This window comes from Arachis ipaensis, chromosome B10, assembly GCF_059453495.1.
Source record: "Arachis ipaensis isolate K30076 ecotype BB chromosome B10, ASM5945349v1, whole genome shotgun sequence".
Lineage (NCBI taxonomy): Eukaryota > Viridiplantae > Streptophyta > Magnoliopsida > Fabales > Fabaceae > Arachis > Arachis ipaensis.
The window spans coordinates 61,163,747-61,169,685 of NC_142435.1; the positions used below are offsets into that span (position 1 = coordinate 61,163,747).

Below are 5,939 nucleotides of genomic sequence, written 5' to 3' on the forward strand. Positions count from 1 at the left end.
AAGCATGTCAGTAGGACACCTTTTGATCAGTTGCTTATATCTTTCCCAAGCTTCATAGAGGGATTCTCCTTCCTTCTGTCTGAAGGTTTAGATTTCCACTCTAAGCTTGCTCATCTTTTGAGGAGAAAAGAATTTGGCCAAGAAAGCACTGACCAGCTTATCCCAAGAGTTCAGGCTATCCTTAGGTTGTGAATCCAACCATGTTCTAGCTCTGTCTCTTAAAGCAAAAGGGAAAAGCATAAGCCTGTAGACCTCGGGATCAACTCCATTGGTCTTGACAGTGTCACAGATTTGCAAGAATTCAGCTAAAAACTGATGAGGATCTTCCATTGAAAGTCCATGAAACTTGCAATTCTGTTGCATTAGAGAAACTAATTGAGGTTTAAGTTCAAAATTGTTTGCTCCAATCGCAGGAAGTGAGATACTTCTTCCATAGAAGTTAGAAGATGGTGCAATAAAGTCACCAAGCATCTTCCTTGCATCTCCACCATTGTTATTATTTTCGGCCATGTCTCTTTTTCAAAAATTTCTGTCAGGTTTTCTCTAGAGAGTTGTGCTTTAGCTTCCCTTAGCTTCCTCTTCAGAGTCCTTTCAGGTTCAGGGTTAGCTTCAACAAGAATGTTTTTATCTTTGTTCCTGCTCATATGAAAAAGAAGAGAACAGAAAAGAAAATATGGAATCCTCTATGTCACAGTATAGAGATTCCTTATGTGAGTATAAGAGGAGAAGAATAGAAGGAGGAGAAGAGAAAAACTCAAACACAGAGAAGAAGAGAGGGTTCGAATTTTGTGTGGAAGAGGAGTGTTAGTAAATAAATAAACAAAGAGAAAGAGATGAGAGGGGGAAGAATTCGAAAATTAAATAAAATGAAATAAAAATATTTTTGTTTTTATTTTGTCTATTAATTAGAATTCGAAATTTAAGAAGGAAAAAAAATTAAATTAAAATTTAAAACAATTAGTTAATGAAAAGAAATTTTTTTGAAAAATAGGTTAGTGATTTTCGAAAATAAGAGAGAGAAAAGTAATTAGGTGGTTTTGAAAAAGATATGATTGAAATAGTAAACTTTTAAAATCAAACAAAAAGTTAAGTGGTTAATTGAAAAAGATTTGAAAATCAAATTTGAAAGGGTGAGAAGTTATAAAAGATTTTGAAATTGATTTTGAAAAAGATATGATTGAAATTTAATTTGAAAGAGATTTAAAAAGGAAATTAAAAAGATTTGATTTTTGAAAATTAAAGTTGATTACTTGACTAACAAGAAACTAAAAGATAGGATTTTAAAATTTAAAGATTGAACTTTTCTTAATATGCAAGTAACAACTTGAGATTTTTGAATCAAAATATTAAAAGTTGGCAATGAATTCGAAAATATGAAACAAAAATAAGAAAAACATTTTTGAAAATCATTTTGAAATTTTCGAAAATATTAAGAAGAAAATTGAAAAAGATTTGATTTTTGAAAAAGTTTTGAAAAGATAGGATTTTTAAATTGAAAATTTTGACTTGGCTAAAAAGAAACAACTAAATTTTTAAAAAGTTTTTAAAAAGTCAACTCAAATTTTCGAAAATTTATGAGAGAATAAGGAAAAGATATTTTTTTGATTTTTGAATTTTTAATGAGGAGAGAGAAAAACAACAAAAAGACTCAAAACATGAAAATTATAAATCAAAACACACAATGCATGCAACAGCACTTTGAATGTCAAGATGAACACCAAGAACTTATTTATGAAAATTTTTAAGAAAAGGAAAACATTCAAGACACCAAACTTAAAAATTTTTACTCTATAGACACTAATAATTCTAAAATGCATATGAAAAACAAGAAAAGACACCAAACAAGAAAAATTCAGACATCAAACAAAGAAATTCATCAAGAACAACTTGAAGATCATGAAGAACAAATTCATGAGTTTTCAAAAATTTTAATGAAAAATTAAAAAGATGCAATTGACTCCAAACTTAAAAATTGACACTAGACTCAAGCAAGAAACATCAAATTTTGGTTTTATGATTTTATTAAATTTTTTTTTGGATTTTTCAAAAATTAATTGGAAAAAGAAAATAAGGATTTCAAAATTTATAATGAGAATTCCAAGAATCATGAAATGTTAGTCTAAAACTCCAGGAATTAGACATGGCTAGCCAAGCTTTAAGTGAAAGCTCCGGTCCAAAACACTAGACATGGCCAATGGCCAGCCAAGCTTTAGCATACAAATCAGGCACACAACAGCTGATCAGATGGGAGTCCACGAACTCTTGTGATGATAAGTTGAAATCTCAGTCCAAAGGATTAGACATGGCTTCACAGCCAGCCAGTCTTCAACAGATCATCGTGAAACTCTAGAATTCATTCTTAAAAATTCTGAAGCCATAGAATAAATTTTTCGAAACTAAAAATAATAAAAACAAAAATTTTAAAATTAAAATAAAATTACCTAATCTGAGCAACAAGATGAACGGTCAGTTGTCCAAACTCAAACAATCCCCGGCAATGGCGCCAAAAACTTGGTGCACGAAATCGTGATTGTTCATTCCCCATCAACGGCGCCAAAAACTTAGCACGCACGTTTGCAATATTAAATTCTTTTTCACAATTTCGATACAACTAACCAGCAAGTGCACTGGGTCGTCCAGGTAATAAACCTTACGTGAGTAAGGGTCGATCCCACGGAGATTGTCGGCTTGAAGCAAGCTATGGTTACCTTGTAAATCTCATTCAGGCGGATTCAAATGGTTATAGAGATTTGATAATTAAAATATAATTAAAATATAATTAAAATATAAAATAGGATAGAAATACTTATGTAATTCATTGGTGAGAATTTCAGATAAACGTATGGAGTTGCTTTTGTTCCGTTTGAACCTCTGCTTTCCTACTGCTTTCATCCAATCATTCATACTCCTTTTCATGGCAAGCTGTATGTTGGGCATCACCGTTGTTAATGGCTACTTCTCGTCCTCTCAGTGAAAATGGTCCAAATGCATTGTCACCACACGGCTAATCATCTGTCGATTCTCGATCATGTTGGAATAGGATCTATTGATCCTTTTGTGTCTGTCACTACGCCCAACACTTGCGAGTTTGAAGCTCGTCAAAGTCATCCCTTCCCAGATCCTACTTGGAATACCACATATAAGGTTTAGACTTTCCGAATTTCAGGAATTGCCACCAATAATTATAGCCTATACCACGAAGGTTTTAACCTTAGATTAGAAACCCAAGAGATACACATTCAAGCTTGTTTGCATGTAGAACGGAAGTGGTTGTCAGGCACGCGTTCATAGGTGAGAATGGTGATGAGCATCATATAATCATCACATTCATCATGTTCTTGGGTGCGAATGAATATCTTAGAGAAGAAGTAGGCTTGAGTTGAATAGAAAAACAATAGTACTTTGCATTAATTCATGAAGAACAGCAGAGCTCCACACCTTAATATATGGTGTGTAGAAATTACCCCGTTGAAAATACATAAAAATAAGGTCTAGGCATGGCCGAATTGCCAGCCCCCCAAATGGCATATGAATTCGAAACATAGGGAAAAAGACCCAAATTGATGCAAAGATGTAAATACCATAGTAAAAAGTCCTATTTATGCTAAACTAGTTACTAGGGTTTACAGAGATAAGTAAATGATGTAGAAATCCACTTCCGGGTCCACTTGGTGTGTGCTTGGGCTGAGCATTGAAGCTTTCACGTGTAGAGGTCTTCTTTGGAGTTAAACGCCAGTTTGTAACTTGTTTCTGGCATTTAACGCCAGAATAAGGTAGAAAGCTGGCGTTAAACGCCAGTTTGCATCATCTAAACTCGGACAAAGTATGAACTATTATATATTGCTGGAAAGCCCTTGATGTCTACTTTCCAACGCAATTGAGAGCGCACCCATTAAGTTTCTGTAGCTCCAGAAAATCCACTTCGAGTGCAGGGAGGTCAGAATCCAACAGCATCTGCAGTCCTTCTTCAACCTCTGAATCAGATTTTTGCTCAAGTCCCTCAATTTCAGCCAGAAATACCTGAAATCATAGAAAAACACACAAACTCATAGTAAAGTCCAGAAATGTGATTTTATTTAAAAACTAATAAAAATATACTAATTACTAACTAAATCATACTAAAATCTATGTAAAAACAATGCCAAATAGTGTATAAATTATCCGCTCATCAATGGTAGTCATGGTGGCATAGCAACATGTTGCAAATCAAAATTCAGGCTATGCTTATTCATACACACATGTTAACAGAGAAAATAAAGACAATAATGAAATTTAAGGTGTTGGAAACAAATGAGAGGAAAAGGAACTTTACAACCTTCTAATTCATCTTCTCTACTGTTGTCCTTTTTCTTCTATTCTTCCTCTTCCCTTGCCTATACTCAGAATGCTTGCTCATCCTCAAGCAACAATTAGAACAATGGCTATGGGGCTAACATGGATCATGAATATCTTACATAATAAAATGTTAGTAGTACATGTGTTTTAAGCAAGCAAAATTAAAGATAACAATCAAAGCACAAGAGACAGAGACATTGTGATTGCAAACATAAGAGGGTGTGTATGATACATTGCAGAAAGAAAGTAAGTGGCACACTAACCTTAGTGTGACACTTACACTTGAAATTGATGAAAGTATCCAGTAAAGATTGGAAGCAAATTTTATTGCATAGCAACACCAAACTTAGAATGCAATCATACGTCAATTTTATTTGAACTAAAACTAAACACAAGTAACTGCTATATGTTAAATACAATCATCAAGCCAAGGATCTGTCATGAGTAAGAATTTCTTGGTGAGGTATTTAACAAAAACAGTCAAGAAGTAAAATAAATGAAAGCATTAAAAACAAAGAAATAACTAAAGTAAACAGAATAACAAAGTGTCAAACCAAAAGAAAAGAATAACACTGCAGAGGCATTATGATTATGCAGACAAGTGGTGTTGCTTGAATAAATTGAATAGAAAAAAAGTGGCACACCAAACTTAGAATCTTAGTGTGACACTCTCATTTTTTATTTGATGCAATCATCCAAAAGGATTGAAAACAATTTGTTACAAGGCAACACCAAACTTAGAATGCAATCATATGCTAATTTATTGAAATTTAGACAAAACAGACAGAGAAAATGACATATTTTAGTGTCATTAGCTTGACATATTTTTCTTCACTTTCTTCCTCTTCTTCCAGTTTGTTAAGAGGAATGACTTCAAGGAGAGAGATAAAACCAGCTAGTTTCCCCTGTCTTGGTCTCTCCTCAGCAAGCTTTCTTTTGTATTTGGCTCGATTGAGTCTGCTTGCTGGATCGGGGACAAGATTGGTGCTCTTGTTAGTTGCCTTCACTCCTTGGATATCAAGACTTGGTGGTTGTGTCATTATTGGAGTTTTATCTTCATCAAGAGTCTTTTGAATTGTTGGTTCCATGAGCACTTTGATAAACCCCGATTTCGGGGTTTATCTTGTGCTCATTTTAGGGGATTTTACCACCTTTTCCCACATTTATTTAATGAAATAGCATGGTTTTGTAATTCTCCCTTGAATTGTGCTTAAGTGTAAAAACATGCTTTTTAGGCCCTTAAATTGGTGATTTTGATTCACTTTAATTTCATTCGATGCCTTTATGTGTTTGTTAAGTGATTTTAGGTTCATAAGACAAGTATTGGATGGAAGAGATGAGGAAAAAAGCATACAAAGTGGAGAATGTATGAAGAGACAAAGATTAGGAATGCATCAATGGGCGCACACGCGTACAAGGCACGTACTAACATAAGGACGCGCACGCGTACATGCCGCGTACGCACGGATGAAGAAACAGCCAATCGACGCGCACGCGCACATGGCGCGTACGCGCCGATACTGGCACGTGACCCACTTAAATGCAAAATGCTGGGGGCAATTTCTGAGCTGTCCAGGCCCAAATCCAACTTGTTTATGGGTGTA

At 34.3% G+C, this 5,939-nt stretch overlaps 1 non-coding gene across 1 annotated transcript; it reads left to right on the forward strand.

Annotated features, from left to right (window-relative positions):
• On the forward strand, nucleotides 1–108 carry LOC148580247 (small nucleolar RNA R71). The gene has a single exon (XR_015895749.1). It is a non-coding gene; the product is annotated as a small nucleolar RNA R71 (small nucleolar RNA).
• Nucleotides 109–5,939: the final 5,831 nt, after the last annotated feature.